Source organism: Microtus oregoni, unplaced genomic scaffold (genome assembly GCF_018167655.1).
Source record: "Microtus oregoni isolate MIOR12 unplaced genomic scaffold, Mior012 000035F_ref0000213, whole genome shotgun sequence".
NCBI lineage: Eukaryota > Metazoa > Chordata > Mammalia > Rodentia > Cricetidae > Microtus > Microtus oregoni.
In genome coordinates this window covers 10,140,544-10,157,755 of record NW_024543094.1, presented here as the reverse complement: position 1 = coordinate 10,157,755, position 17,212 = coordinate 10,140,544, and positions in this window count along the sequence as shown.

Below are 17,212 nucleotides of genomic sequence, written 5' to 3'. Positions count from 1 at the left end.
TGTCAGTTGCGGGGTTGGTGAAGATCTCCCAGTCAGTGGGTTGCCTTTTTGTCTTAGTGACAGTGTCCTTCATCAGGCGATGAAAGGAGACAAAGACAGAGACCCACATTGGAGCACAGGACAGAAATCTCAAGGTCCAAATCAGGAGCAGAAGGAGAGGGAGCATGAGCAAGGAACTCAGGACCGCGAGGGGTGCACCCACACACTGAGACAATGGGGATGTTCTATCGGAAACTCACCAAGGCCAGCTGGCCTGGGTCTGAAAAAGCATGGGATAAAACCGGACTCTCTGAACATAACGGACAATGAGGAATACTGAGAACTCAAGAACAATGGCAATGGGTTTTTGATCCTACTGCACGTACTGGCTTTGGGGGAGCCTAGGCAGTTTGGATGCTCACCTTACTAGACCTGGATGGAGGTGGGCAGTCCTTAGACTTCCCACAGGTCAGGGAACCCTGATTGCTCTTTGGGTTGACCAGGAAGAGGGACTTGATGGGGGAGGGGGAGGGAAATGGGAGGCGGTGGCGGGGAGGAGGCAGAAATCCTTAATAAATAAATAAATTAAAAAAAATAAAAGTAAATAAAAAAATAAAAATGGGAAACAAATTTAGGGAAATGAAGGGAACACGAGAACTAAATTTACACTCATTTGAAATATAGTGCAATGTACTCTCTCAACATCTTTATGCCAAAAATTTCAGTAACAAACAAACAAATAAAAAAAGAATTCCAGTACGATTAACTTTTGTTATTAAGATTGTACCTATAGAGGCAAATATTTTTATATAGACATGCTTCAAATAAGAATATTAAAATAGCAATAAATCATGCTTTATGTCTAAAAAAGAAGAAGTATGATAGGGAAAAAAATCTATCCTTGAAAATAATTTATTTCATATTTATTCATATACATACATATATATATGTCTTTATATGGGCATTTGCACATGAGTGTATATACTTTGGTTGGTCAGAGGTTTTTTTTGCTTTATTTTGTTCTTTTCCTGTTTTCATACATTATGTTCTTCTCATACCTCTACTCCTCTAAGATTCTCCCCACTTCCTCTCTCCTACAGCCAAAATCCCTTTCTGGCTCTCACTAAGAAAGAGCAGGCTTCTAAGAGATAACAAGCAAACTTGACAAAATAAAATCATATTATTTATCTTAACTGTTCTTACAGGTATAAGACAGAATCTCAAGATAGTTTTGATTTGCATTTTCCTGATGACTAAGGATGTTGAACATCAGGCATTTGAGTTTCCTCTTTTGAGAATACTATGTTTAGACATGTGTCACAATTTTAAATCATTTTTTTTTGGTTTTTTGAAAACTAGTTTCTAAAGTTCTTTATATATTTTCATTATTAGTCCTCTATTGGATGTGAAGTTCGTCAAAAATTTTTTCCATTCTGTAGAGTGTTGTGGAGTATTCTTTTACACTGTATGAAGATATGCCACTGTAATTGTTTCCATAGAAAGCGAAATGGCCAATAGCTAGGTAGAATTTTCTGGACAGAGAGAATGCTGGGAAGAAGGGACAAGAAATCAGTCAGACATGGGATGAGTCAGACACACAAAATGTGATGGAGGTAAAAGTCACAAGGCAGAATGTAGATTAATAAAAATATATGTTAAGTTATAAGAGATAGAAATAAGCCTATGCTGTCAGCCGAACTTTCATAATCAATAAGAACTCTCCATGTGGTTATTTGGGAACTGGCTAAAAGGACAGAAAAAGTTTGACTATAAGTGATGTCCAATGTCCAGCCATGTATATTTACATAAAACCTGAGAAAGCCTAAAACCTTTCTAAAAAATGAAAATGGAGACAAACACAGCTTCCCAGTTTTGTGTCTCTCATGTTGGCCATGATACAGAGACATGTCTCCCAGTAGCTTCCTGCATGCTTGAGCCACCAGTGTGCCATGAACTAAGTCACTTGGTGGGTTTAAGGTTTTGCTCATGAAAACCAAAAAGGTTTCAGATAGGCAGTTAAGTTAGTTCAGATGGAAAAAAAAAAGCCCTCTAAACAGGTTACAGTATATTTAACAATGTACATAGGGCTAAGAAAAAATATTGGTATAGGCAGTCATAGAAAAAATAGTTTAAAAATAATAAAGTCTTTAAAGAGAAAGTAAAGTAATAAGAAATAAGCCATGGAAGTACAGAAAATACACAGGGTATTTATTTATTTTTATTTTATTTTATTTTTTTTTAAGACAGGGTTTCTCTGTAGCTTTGGTGCCTGTCCCAGAACTAGCTCTTGTAGACCAGGCTGGCCTCGAACTCCCAGAGATCCACCTGCCTCAGCCTCCTGAGTGCTGGGATTAAAGGCGTCCGCCACCTCCGCCTGGCTACACAGGGTATTTATATCCTACATGATGTCCTGTTAACTTTAAATTTTTTAAGCACTAATGGACAAAAAAACAGTAGCTTCTAAGATACATTGGATTATGGAAACTGCTAAATTAAACTATTCCATATATATTTAAAATATCTTAACTTGAAAATGGAAGTCAGACAATGTGTTGTGTTGGAAAAGAGGTTATGTTAAATCTAAAAAAGTATTATAAAACATCCAGAAACTTAGGGACACTAGAATCCCAACTTAAAACCCCAGAGAATATTTTCAACAAAATGATTGAAAATTTTCCTGACCTAAAGAAGGAGATGCCCATTAAGGTACAAGAAGCAGACAAGACATCAATAGATTGGATATGTTAAGAAAGTCTCCTACATACATAATAATGAAAATAAAAAGATACAAAACAAAGAACAGATATTAAAAGCTACAAGAAAAAATATCAAGTAACAAATAAAAGCAGAGAGATCAGAATTGTACATGACTTCTAAGTGGAGGCTCTAAAAGTCAGAAGGACATGGATAGATGTGCTGTTGGGGTTTTGAGTGGGGATTCTAGTGTCCCCAAGTTCCTGCATGTTTTAGAATACTTTTTTAGATTTAACATTTTTTTGATCAATGTATATCCATTTCTTTTATGATATCTTTAATCCCTGAGATTCTTTCATCTCTTGTATTCTGTTGCGGAAGCTTGGCTCAGTAATTACTGTTCAAATTCCTAAATTCTTTATTCCCAGAATTTCTTCACTTTGTGTTTTCTTTATTGATTCTATTTCCGTTTTCAAGTCTTGAACATTTTTTTTTGTTTCCTTCTACTGTTTATTTGGAATTTCCTGGATTTCTTATTTTTTTATTTTTTTATTTTTCTTTGCTTTTTCGAGACAGGGTTTCTCTGTGGTTTTGGAGCCTGTCCTGGAACTAGCTCTTTAGACCAGACTGGTCTCGAACTCACAGAGATCTGCCTGCCTCTGCCTCCCAAGTGCTGGGATTAAAGGCGTGCACCACCACTGCCCAGCTTTCCTGGATTTCTTTAAGAGATTTATTAACTTCTTGTTTAAGGACCTCTATTATCTTTATTCAGGTGGTTTTGGGTCTTTTTTTTTGTTTTGTTTCAGGTATGGTGGAATATTAACACTGGCCTGCTATGGTAAGGTAATCATTCTGTGGTGGAAACATCTTGCCCTGGCTGTTATTAACTGTTTTTTGTTCACTGGGATCTAATTACCTGGGTTTGGGGTGATTATGGGTGTAGGTGCTGGTTTCTTGATCTGTCTCTTTTGGATTTGTATTTTGTCCTTTGTCTACTGCTTCCTCTTTGGATTTTCAGGGGATGGGATGGCTGTGTGTTGCCTGATTTTCTGGTCTGCTCACCTGGTGTGTTCACAGGGAACGTGGGTTAACAGGGGATGCCTGCTCAGATTGGAGGGTGTTTTCCTGTGGCTCTGCTGATGTATTTATTCCCAGGGAAAGCCTGCTGGTGCTGGAGGCTGAGATACCAGAGGAAGGATGACTGGGTAGAAGATCTTTGTGATCTGTTGGGGATGGGTCAGAGAGGAAAGGGTCATATCAGCAGCTTTCTTGCTACAATGCTAGGATGAGGCTAAGGGTTTGAATTCCAGAAGCAGAAGAAAAGGTGTGGGTTCACCTTTAGCCTACTTCTGATCAGAGATTTTGAATCCCATTGGAGCTGGAGTTACAGGGGGTTGTGAGGAACCCAATATGACTTCAGGGAACTGAATCAGGTCAAGCAATAACAGCACATGTTCTTACCTGCTGAGTCATCTCTCCTGACCTATGCTACATATCCCTTTGTAAGTTTTCATTTAAAAGAATGAAATTTATTCATATCAAATAAATAAAATTTATTCATATCAAATAGATAGCTTCTAAGCAATGAATATGTCATAGTTGAGGAATGGAAAGTTATAATTGTTTTAAGTCTCATGGTCTGTTTCATTTTGCTTAACTAATGAAAATTATCATGCAGTTGCCCACATAGGCTGATAACATGGCCAAACCACCAACTCTATACATGACTGCCTAGTGTTCCTTCTACCACAAATATGTTCTATTTTGACCACATAAAGTACCCATGATTAGAATTTACAGGAGCAAGAACATAAAATCATGAAACCTGTGAAATATATTATTTATTTATTTCTATTCAGATAGTAAAGACAAAAAGAAATAATAAAAATTATCAGACAGGGCTGGAGAGATGACTCAGTGGTTAAGAGCATTGCTTGTTCTTCCAAAGGTCCTGAGTTCAATTCCCAGCAACCACATGGTGGCTCACAACCATCTGTAAAGGGGTCTGGCGCCCTCTTCTGGCCCTCAGGCATACAGACAGAATATTGTATACATAATAAATAAATAAATATTAAAAAAATTATCAGACAAACAAAAAACCAAACCAAATCAAAACAAAGCCTTAAACTAAACTGCACTGAATTTTCTTGTTTCTAGTAGAAATTCGTGATTCTCAAATATCTATAACTGGCTCTTGGTTAAAAAAAAATAAACATTATTTTTATAATCTACTACTTTTCCACGTAAGTTCAATTTGTGTTATATTTACTTGTGTAACTTCATTAAAAAAGGCTTCTGTGGTGGCTAATGTGGATCTCCAACTTGACAATGTCGAGATTCATCTAGAAGACTACCCTCTCTACATGTCTGTGAGGGCAGTTCTATATTGAATCAACTGAGATATGGACCATCCCATGGTCTGGGGTCCTAGACCAAATCAAAGGAATGAAAGGAACTGATTCTTAGTATTCACCTCTCTCGGACTCAGTATAACCAGCTGCATCCAGTTCCCACGGCATGACTTGCCCTGACGGTCAGATTGGAGCTTGAACTATGAGCCAGAATAAATGTGCTCTTCAAGTTTCTGTAGTCAGGAATTTTGTTGTAGCAATGAGAACAGTAACTAATGCACCTTCTCTATGTCCTTTTGCATTTTTCCAGTGAGCCTGCCTATCATTCCTCTCCTCCAATCTGAGCAGGCACCCCTAAATGTCCTTCTGGTGGGTGACAATAAATCACACAGTTGGTATGTTTTCAAGTGTAGATATCACTTACCATGGAAAAAAGCCATTTATTTGTTAGAGGGAACTTGAATAATTTATCAGATTTTATATTAGAGAATAGGACTCAAAGCACAGAAAAAGTTCTTTTCTTCACTTCTCTAAAGAGAAATAAAGGAGGAAAGGTTAGACCAAACACCTGTGTAGGCAAGATAAGGAACAGAAGAAGGAGCAATGTGTCTGTGTCAGGATGGTGTGTCAGGATGGTGTGTCAGGATGGTGTGTCAGGATGGTGTGGCTTGGAGCCTCATTCTATGTTTTTAAAGATCTTTCTCTAGATTTAGTTGTCCAGATATTCTCTACCTCAGATATTTGTGGTTCACAAAGATTTGCTCAAATTATATAAAAAAAATGGAAGCACTGAACCCACGCCCCTACTTATTCAGGGTCTCATTGGATGGCATAAATATTTCCACGTTGCTCCCTTTTCTGCCAAAGGTGTTACTTTAACCTGATGGGTTTTCCTGCCTTCCAAAATGAAATAAGGGCCAATGAAAATTTCTACCACCCTATCAAGGAAAACCATATGCATTGGTTAAACAGTCTAGATTCTAAACGTGGTAGACAGATTATCCTCTTGTAGTGTGAGAGCAGTCCAGTTACTCCCAGGAGAGGCTAGTCACAGAACCAATTTAGAGGTTACAGCATCAGATCAATATGTGTCGGAGATTCTTGCTGATAATTGAGACAAAGCTCCATACTGGCCATTTAGGATTATTCGTATCCTGTTGTTTAAGTGGAAATTGATGTACACTTGCTCTGGGACTTCCTGGTGGTTCTATGGCTTCCCTAACACCATTCCCTCCTAACCCTACTTGGCTAAATAGGTGCTAAATGAAATGGCTGATGTTTGAAGCTAACACTACTCACTGAATTTCAAACACCCAATATGATACTGAAATTACCTCCAGCTTTCACATGTCACAGACTGTAAAAATACAAATTAGGCTGTAAATGCAGCCTAGCCATAATTAACACTGATATGTTCAAATAATCCAGCTCTCTTCATAGAGTTTATTGAAGGAGACTATTATGAGCAATCGCTCACTGATCACTAGGTGACAATTATTTCTTTCGCCTCCATTCCTGCCTTGTCTGTGTTGTTGGATGCTGCTTCTATGTATTAAAAAAAGGTGTTATTTTTCTCCCCCCACAAAGAGACAGCTCTTTCTGGAACTCCAATTGATGTCAACTTTTGCTCTCATAGTGATCATCTGCACAGAGCCAAACTTCACTGTAAATCAGAGGAGCAGAGGGAAGTAGAACTGGATGGCTTTCAGTTCCTATCACATCTTGTTTGACTCCAATTCAGCCAATACGTTAGTGGGGAAATAATGGATTTTTATCTGTGAAAGTGAAAGCGAAGGTTTAAGAATTTTCCAGATTTAAAAATGTTCTCCTTCTGCATTTTATGCTGAAAATGGAAGGCTTTCTTTGATGGAAAAGGGAACGGTTCATTTTATTCTAAATAATGTAGAAGTGTTCTTCCAAAGAAAGACCACTTAGTGTTGTTGTTTTTTTTTTTTTTCCTGGAAAGAAGCTCTCAGGTTCATGGAGGATTTTAGGAGGAACCTTGAGTCTGCATTCCTGGATGTGTGGCTCGAGAGTAAGATCCTAACTTGCTCATAAACCCTAAAACTTGTCTGTGGATAACACCAAAGCCCTGCCTGTCTGTCAGGCACTCGCCAGCTTCCCATGGGTTTTATGTGGGTGAGCACAAATGCCTTTAAACTCCAGCTGTTCATTCTCTTTCTCCATAAACTTTCCCACCAATATTAAGGCCTTCACTTAAATCTCATTTCCAGATACTCATCCTCTGATGGGCAACAAGTCATCCTTCCCCACATTCCCCAGTGAGGCAAGGCAACTGGGACCCATTCTTTTACTGTACTGCACCCAATCAAATAACTAACCAAATCCATGTTTATTCCTGTCACATTTAAACTCCTTCAGGCTTATTTGGACTCAGTCCAGTCACGGAACATGGCCTCCACGTCAGGATTCCCCACTACTGGGGATTCTTGTCTTTCATTGCTCTATCTCCTGAGAAACCTCTTTCCATGCAGTTCCCACCTATCAGTTGGTCTGCCACTCCAAGAAAAACCACACATTCCTGCTAAGTCTCAGTGTTCTAGCAACCTTCAAAAATGGATTTGCAATGGAAGGCAAGGGAGGGGGTGCAGAATTAATATGGACACACCGTTGTGAACACAATTGAAAATTGTTTGATTTTATTTTATGGCACAGGCTCACAAAGGGCTATTTTCATACAAAGTTACAACACAATTGGATCACATTTCCTGTCACACTTCCCTGGCCTTCATCTTGCCCCCCCTCTTCCTCCGTTAGCCCCCTTTGTTCCCTCCCCAGATTTGCTTCTACTTTCCTATTATCAGTATGTATGTGACTTCATTCACCCGTGAAGTCTAAGACCAATGTATGAGAGACAACATGAGATATTTGCTTTTCTGAGACTGCCTTAATTCACTCATTGTAATGATCTCAGTTGCATCCATCTTCCCAAAAGTGATACGACTTTATTCTTTGCTATACCAGTAAAATCTCCATGGTGCATTTAAATCACAGTTTCTCTAGCCATCCCTCTGTTGTTAGATGTCTGGGTTCGCTAGGTGACTTGGCTATTGTGATTAGTTTGGCAACAAACATTGATGTCCAAGCATCTCTGTTGCACACCGACTCTGTGTTTTGTGGGTATTTGTCTGAAAATGCTACAGCTGCGTCACATTGAGATCTTTTCTGCTGGTGCCATTGTCTTCCAGGTGGGTCAGTTATTGTGTGTCTACCCAGTTGAGCCCCTTCAAGTTAGCTTGAAGTCTGTCCTGTTGACTTGGCTTCTATGATGTGTGATAAAGCATTACAAATTGTTGTAGCCCTATCCTGTCTTAGCTCTAGAAGCATGCATCTCATAGATTTCTGATTTATTGTCAGTGCGATTAATATTCATTGATTACTGTTCTAGGTATGGATAGAACTATTGCTATGAAGTGGTTACTTACAACTTTCAGAACTACTGATAGTGCAATTTTTGGAGAGATGGAAGGGTAGACATAACCAATTCAAACTAAAGATAAGTAGCCTATTTCCTAATTTGTTTGGCTTGGCATTGTAGCTTCTAACAATTGGGGGGAGGGACTTTCCTGAGATGACATTAACATAATTACTCACTTGCTTACCCTAACAGTTTCTTAGCCATTCACAATACTCTCAAAATAGCATTATTATTTGTTCTACCAGCCAGGGTACTGAATACAGTTACATTTTATTCTTGTTCTTTTATTACACTGGGCATTGTGCACCCAAAATGTTGTGCTATGATGTCAATGGAAGTAATTTTCTCTCTTTATGTTTAAAGTTTCTTACTTGAAATGCATCATCAATTTATTTCAATCTGTGTTTAATTTTAGAAGCTGTTTCCAAGGTGTATTATTCTTTGATTTGAATTGACCTTTGTAAAGATTTTACATTTTTACACTCAAAACCATAAAACGAGGTATGTAAAAAGTAAAAAAATCCAGTTTATCTTTTTCATTCCCTACCCCTCATTTTGTGAGTTATTTTAGTGATGTTTTTTTTTCCTTTTCACTTTTGTTCTTTAATTTGGTCAAGACTGTAAGAAAATTTTCAGCTGGCATGTGTGTGTGTGTATGTGCGCGTGCACACTGTGGTATATTTGTGCCTGTGCACCTATGCATCCACATACATGTGGGAGTTAGAAGAGGACATTGAGTCACTCTCCATCTTATTCTTTCAATTCAGGGTCGCTTATTGAATTTAGAGCTAGCTTGGAAAACTGCAAGTTTTATCAGTCCTCCTATCTTCAATCCCTGGCATGCTGGGACTACAGGTACAGACAACCAAGCCTAGCCTTTTCTTTTCTTTTCTTTTCTTTTCTTTTCTTTTCTTCTCTCTTTCCCCCCTCTCTCTGTCTTTCTTTCTTTTCTTTTCTTTTTTTTTTTAAACTTGACTGTTGAGAATTTGAACTCAGGTGCCTATGCCTGCCCAGCAGGTGTTTCTTTTTTTTTATGTATTTACACATTAATTTATTCAAATATTTGCTGAGCAACTATAGGCACTCTTCTAGAATCGAGGCAAGGTTTCTGCTCTCAAGGAATCTTTTCTTTTTCTTTTTTTAATTTATTTATTTATTAAGGATTTCTGCCTCGTCCCCACAACCGCTTCCCATTTCCCTCCCCCTCCCCCGATCAAGTCCCCCCCCCTCATCTGCTCGAAGAGCAATCAGGGTTCCCTGACCTGTGGGAAGCCCAAGGACTGCCCACCTCTATCCAGGTCTCCTAAGGTGAGCATTCAAACTGCCTAGGCTCCCACAAAGCCAGTACGTGCAGTAGGATCAAAAACCCACTGCAATTGTTCTTGAATTCTCAGTATTCCTCATTGTCCGCTATGTTCAGCTAGTCCGGATTTATCCCATGCTTTTTCAGACCTAGGCCAGCTGGCCTTGGTGAGATCCCAATAGAACATCCCCATTGTCTTAGTGTGTGGGTGCACCCCTCGTGGTCCTGAGTTCCTTGCTCGTGCTCCGTCTCCTTCTGCTCCTGATTTGGACCTTGAGATTTCTGTCCGGTGCTCCCGTGTGGGTCTCTGTCTCTGTCTCCTTTCATCGCCTGATGAAGGTTAATATTCCTGAGGATGCCTATGTGTTTGTCTTTGGATTCACCTTATTTAGCTTCTCTAGGAACATGAATTATAGGCTCAATGTCCTTTATTTATGGCTAGAAACCAAATATGAGTGAGTACATCCCATGTTCCTCTTTTTGGGTCTGGCTTACCTCACTCAGGATAGTGTTTTCTATTTCCATCCATTTGTATGCAAAATTCAAGAAGTCCTTGTTTTTTACTGCTGAGTAATACTCTAATATGTATATATTCCATACTTTCTTCATCCATTCTTCCGTTGAAGGGCATCTAGGTTGTTTCCAGGTTCTAGCTATTACAAACAATGCTGCCATGAACATAGTTGAGCATATACTTTTGTTGTATGATAGGGCCTCTCTTGGGTATATTCCCAAGAGTGGTATTGCTGGATCCAGGGGTAGGTTGATCCCGAATTTCCTGAGAAACCGAAACACTGCTTTCCAGAGTGGTTGCACAAGTTTGCATTCCCACCAGCAATGGGTGAGTGTACCCCTTTCTCCACAACCTCTCCAGCAAAGGCTATCATTGGTGTTTTTTATTTTAGCCATTCTGACAGGTGTAAGGTGGTATCTTAAAGTTGTCTTGATTTGCATTTCCCTGATCGCTAAGGAAGTTGAGCATGACCTTAAGTGTCTTTTGGCCATTTGAAGTTCTTCTGTTGAGAATTCTCTGTTCAGATCAGTGCCCCATTTTTTAATTGGGTTGATTAGCCTTTTACGGTCTAGTTTCTTGAGTTCTTTATATATTTTGGAGATCAAACCTTTGTCAGTTGCAGGGTTGGTGAAGATCTTCTCCCAGTCAGTGGGTTGTCTTTTTGTCTTAGTGACAGTGTCCTTTGCTTTACAGAAGCTTCTCAGCCTCAGGAAGTCCCATTTATTCAATGATGCCCTTAGTGTCTGTGCTGCTGGGGTTATACATAGGAAGTGGTCTCCTGTGCCCATGTGTTGTAGAGTACTTCCCACTTTCTCTTCTATCAGGTTCAGTGTGTTCGGACTGATATTGAGGTCTTTAATCCATTTGGATTTGAGTTTTGTGCATGGTGATAGATATGGATCTATTTTCATTCTTCTACAGATTGACATCCAATTTTGCCAGCACCATTTGTTGAAGATGCTCTCTTTTTTCCATTGTATACTTTTAGCTCCTTTATCGAAGATCAGGTGTTCATAGGTTTGTGGGTTAATGTCAGGGTCTTCTATTCGATTCCATTGGTCGACTTCTCTGTTTTTATGCCAATACCAAGCTGTTTTCAATACTGTAGCTCTGTAATAGAGTTTGAAGTCAGGGATGGTAATGCCTCCAGACAAACCTTTATTGTATAAGATTGTTTTGGCTATCCTGGGTTTTTTGTTTTTCCATATAAAGTTGATTATTGTCTTCTCCAGATCTGTGAAGAATTTTGATGGGATTTTGATGGGGATTGCATTGACTCTATAGATTGCTTTTGGTAGAATTGCCATTTTTACTATGTTGGTCCTCCCAATCCAAGAGCAAGGGAGGTCTTTCCATTTTCTGGTGTCTTCTTCAATTTCTTTCTTCAAAGACTTATAGTTCTTGTCAAGTAGATCTTTCACTTCCTTGGTCAGGGTTACCCCAAGGTATTTTATGCTATTTGTGGCTATCGTGAAAGGTGATGCTTCTCTGATTTCCCTCTCTGCTTCCTTATCCTTGGTGTATAGGAAGGCAACTGATTTTTTGGAGTTGATCTTGTATCCTGCCACGTTACTAAAGCTGTTTATCAGCTGTAGGAGTTCTTTGGTAGAATTTTTGGGGTCGCTTATGTACACTATCATATCATCTGCAAATAACGAAAGCTTAACTTCTTCCTTTCCAATACGAATCCCCTTGATCTCCTTATGTTGTCTTATTGCTATTGCTAGAATTTCAAGCACTATATTGAAGAGGTATGGCGAGAGTGGACATCCTTGTCGTGTTCCTGATTTTAGTGGGATGGCTTTGAGTTTTTCTCCGTTTAATTTAATGTTAGCTGTTGGCTTGCTGTAAATAGCTTTTATTATATTTAGGTAGGACCCTTGTATCCCTATTCTCTCCAAGACCTTTATCATAAAGGGGTGTTGAATTTTGTCGAATGCTTTTTCCGCATCTAGTGAAATGATCATATGGTTTTTTTCTTTCAGTTTATTTATATGGTGGATTACATTGATAGATTTTCGTATGTTGAACCAGCCCTGCATCTCTGGGATGAAGCCTACTTGATCATAATGGATAATTTTTCTTATGTGTTCTTGGATTCGGTTTGCCAGTATTTTATTGAAGATTTTTGCGTCGATGTTCATGAGTGAGATCGGTCTGTAATTCTCTTTCTTGGTTGGGTCTTTTTGTGGTTTTGGTATCAGGGTAACTGTAGCTTCATAAAAGGAATTTGGCAATGACTCTTCTGATTCTATATTGTGAAATACCTTAAGGAGTATAGGTATTAATTCTTCTTGGAAGTTCTGGTAGAATTCTGCATTGAAACCATCTGGTCCTGGGCTTTTTTTCGAAGGGAGATTTTTGATAACCATTTCTAATTCTTCGCGAGAAACCGGTCTATTTAGATCATTCACCTGGTCTTGGTTTAGCTTTGGTATATGATACTTATTTAAAAAAATGTCCATTTCTTTTGTATTTTCCAGTTTTGTGGCATACAGGCTTTTGTAGTAAGATCTAATGATTCTCTGAATTTCCTCTGTGTCTGTGGTTATGTCCCCCTTTTCATTTCTGATCTTATTTATTTGCGTGTTCTCTCTCTGTCGTTTAATTAGTTTGGATAGGGGTTTGTCGATCTTGTTGATTTTCTCCAAGAACCAGCTTTTTGTTTCATTGATTCTTTGGACTGTTTTCTGTGTTTCTATTTTGTTGATTTCAGCCCTCAGTTTTATTATTTCCAGTCTTCTACTTCTCCTGGGCGCGTCTGCTTCTTTTTTTTCTAGAGCTTTCAGGTGTGTTTTTAAGTCCCCAATGTATGCATTCTCCGTTTTCTTTAAGTGGGCACTTAGTGCTATGAACTTTCCTCTTAGCACTGCTTTCATTGTGTCCCATAGGTTTGAGTATGTTGTCCCTTTATTTTCATTAAATTCAAGGAAGACTTTAATTTCTTTCTTGATTTCTTCCTTGACCCAGGTGTGGTTCAGTAGTTGACTGTTCAGTTTCCATGAGTTTGTCGGTTTTTTGGGGGCAGCGTGGTTGTTGCCTTCTAACTTTAATCCGTGATGATCTGATAAGACACAGGTGGACACTGATATTTTTTTGTATCTGTGGAGGTTTCCTTTGTTTCCGAGTATGTGGTCAATTTTCGAGAAGGTTCCATGAGCTGCAGAGAAGAAGGTATATTCTTTCCTATTTGGGTGGAATGTTCTATAGATGTCTGTTAAGTCCATTTGCTTCATTACCTCCAATAATTCTCTTAATTCTCTATTAGGTTTCTGTCTGATTGACCTGTCCCTTGGAGAGAGAGGTGTGTTGAAGTCTCCTACTACTAGTGTGTGTGGTTTGATGTCTGCCTTGAGTTCTAGTAATATTTCTTTTACATAAGTAGGTGCTTTTATATTGGGGGCGTATATATTCAGGATTGAGACGTCCTCCTGATGAATTGTTCCTGTTATGAGTATAAAGTGACCGTCTCAGTCTCTTCTGATTGATTTTAGTTTGAAGTCAGTTTTGTTAGAAATTAGTATGGCCACACCTGCTTTTTTCTTAGGACCATTTGCTTGAAACACCTTTTCCCAACCCTTTACTCTGAGTAGGTGCCTGTCTTTGTGGTTGAGATGTGTTTCTTGCAAACAGCAGAATGTTGGATCCTGTTTTCGTATCCAATCTTTTAGCCTGTGCCTTTTTATAGGTGAATTGAGCCCATTAATATTAAGTGATATTAATGACCAGTGGTTGTTTACTCCAGTTATTCTTATTGCTTTTGGTAGTAGAGATTGTGTGTCTCCTTTCTTTGAGATGTGCTCGTGAAGGGTCATTAGATGCCTGGGTTATTGTAGGCAGTGTTGGCAGTGTTGGATTCCTTGGGTTGTGATTTTCCTTCTATTACTTTCTGTAGGGCTGGATTTGTGGCTACGTATTGTTTAAATTTGTTCTTATCCTGGAATGTCTTGTTTTCTCCGTTGATAGTGAACGATAGCTTGGCTGGGTATAGTAGTTTGGGTTTGCATCCATGGTCTCTTAGCTTCTGCAGAACCTCTATCCAGGACCTTCTGGCTTTCATAGTTTACATCGAGAAGTCAGGTGTAAGTCTGATCGGTTTACCTTTACAAGTTACTTGCCCTTTTTCTTTTGCAGCTCTTAATATTCTTTCTTTAACCTGTATATTTTGTGTTTTGATTATTATATGGCGAGGAGATGTTTTTCTTTGATCCAGTCTGTTTGGTGTTCTGTATGCTTCTTGAATATTTAAATGAATATCTTTCTTTAAGTTGGGAAAGTTTTCTTCCATAATTTTGTTGAAAATATTTTCTGAGCCTTTGAGCTGTGACTCTTCTCCTTCTTCTATTCCTATTATTCTTAGGTTTGGTTTTTTTATTGTGTCCCATAGTTCCTGAATGTTTTGTGTTGAGAATTTGTTGGCTTTGCTGTTTTCTTTGATCTGTTCGTTTATTTTCTCTATGGTGTCCTCAGCATCTGAGAGTCTTTCTTCTAGCTCTTGTATTCTATTGATTATGCTTGTTTCTGTAGACTCTGCTCATTGGCCTAGATTTTCCATATCCAGCTGGTCCTCAGTTTGTATTTTCTTCTTTGCCTTCATTTCAGTTTTCAATTCTTGAACTGTTTCCATTACCTGTTAGATGGTTTTTTCTTGTTTTCCCAGGGTATCATGTACGTATTTACTCATTTCTTCAAACTTTTTGTTATACTTCTCATCCATTTCTATAAGGGCATTTTTTACATGTTGTTTAAGGGACTCTATTATCTTCATAAAGTCGATTTTTTCCACTTCTTCTGTGTTAGGTTGTTCAAATACTTCTGTTGTAAGATCATTGGGTTCTGATGTTTTCATGTTGTTTTTCGGATTATTGGGTGAGTTCTTGCCTTGGCGCCTGCCCATCTCCTCCTATTGATCCTATCCAATGGATCCTTTAGAAACCGGATCAGGTTTCCCTGCTGGCCAAGGGCTCTGCTTACAAAATGCCCTCACTCTCTTTCGTGGTTCCTGCTGCAGGCCAAGAACCCTCTCACCCCTCCGAAGGATCTTCAGGACAGGACCAGGCTCCCCTTGTGCCAGTGACCTGGCCAACCAAAGGCCTACCTCTTTGATTCAATTGTAGTAGGGCGATCTGCTCTCCTTATTGCATGCCTGTCCCAGCCGCTTGGGTCTGGCTGCCTCTCCGCCACGTCTGGCGCCGTCGCCGTGCTGCTGCTGCCGCCGCGCTGCGTCTGGCGCCGCCGCCGCCGCCCGCCGCCGCGCCGCGTCTGGCGCCGCCGCCGCCGCCGCGCCTCTGTGCGTCTGGCGCCGCCGCCCCCGCGCCTCTGTGCATCTGGCGCCGCCGCCGCCGCGCCTCTGTGCGTCTGGCGCCACTGCCGCCGCGCCTCTGTGCGTCTGGCGCCGCCGCCGCGCCTCTGTGCGTCTGGCGCCGCCGCCGCGCCTCTGTGCCCAGCAGGTGTTTCTTAACTACCAAGTCATCTTCTCAGTCACACAGTGGAATGTTTTTGTGGCAAATGGAAGAATTTGACAAGGGTCAGCTGTCGTTTGCCAGTCTTGGCTTCCCAAAGGTGCGTGTGTTACAGACTGTCTCCTGATCATAGTGAAAGAGCTGTGTTTTCATTGGCACTCTTATCTCAGTGATCCAGTGTTTCTTACCACACTCTAAATGCAAACCTACATGATTTCTACTACATATAAGAAGAGTTTGAATGACTCCTGTACTGCTCTATGTCACACATATCGGACACGGAGAACTAAGTAAGTGGGAACTGCTATGAACCCAGTTCCAGCCTGAAAATCGGTAATTTTTTGACAGTTGAGTTAACTTCAGCTCACCACTTTGGTTAATAAATCCTCTTCAACTCTTGACAGACAGGCGAAAAGCCATCGTTTCACCGCATAACAACCTTTGGTAATTGCGTTTTCCCACCTGCCGTAAGTCTGCTCACTGGCACAGGAAGAAAGGATAATACGTGGCATCGCTTTGCCAGTCTCTCTGCAGGGCAAGGTGACCTTTTTCTTTTCTTTTTTTTTTTTTTGAAATGATTTCCTAGTTAGACGACAAAATCACAAGAGCTTTTTATTTTTATTTGTGTGTGTGTGTGTGTGTTCCCCCACCCCGACTTCTTTTCTTTCCTCTTAAGACATATGGGTAGTATATATTTGTAATTAATATTTTTTTTGTGTGTAGTCAAACACACTAATTTTGTACTCAGTCTCAGATTCATTTTCTGCTTTTAAAAATCCATTTGGATTTTGCAAAGTGAAGCAGAAGAAGTGAGTTTCTGGAAGTCTAGCATTACAATTCATTCACAAACACAGTGTCTACATTCTCATTCATGACCTGCTGTCATCCTTATTTTTGTAATGTTCAGTAAATCCCATGGATTCCAACTGCTGATATAGCATATGGCTGGACACTGCACAGTTTTCATAGTTGAATATTTATGCTGATTTTCTCTTCTTCGTTTTTCTTTTTGCTTGCTTCCAATTTTATTTTGCATGTCACTGCCATGATACCCATTTCTCTTCCATTACTTTGGAGTATGGTTTTGGAATTTATTTTGATGTTTTTGTTGTTTATTTTCTTTTGGAGACTTATAATATTTCTTTAGCTTTTTTCTTTTTCTTCAGTTTATTTATCTTGTTTTTCATAGTGTGAACATAGAGGTTCAACAATTGCTCTTTTCTGGTAAGCCCAGGAAGTGGCTGTTGCTTAAATGCTTGTCACTCTAGTTGATGCTATTCTTCTAAATAAGAATAATCCTAGTGTCCCAGGTCAGCATTATCTCAAGGTTTCTGTTATCCCAAATTCAAATCCAAACCCTCTAAACTTACATTGGAGACCTTTTGGGCCTTTGCAAGGCTGACTTCTATGAAGTCATTTGTCACTTCTCCCTGACATCTCAAGAAGTGGCCTATACCTTTACCTAATGAC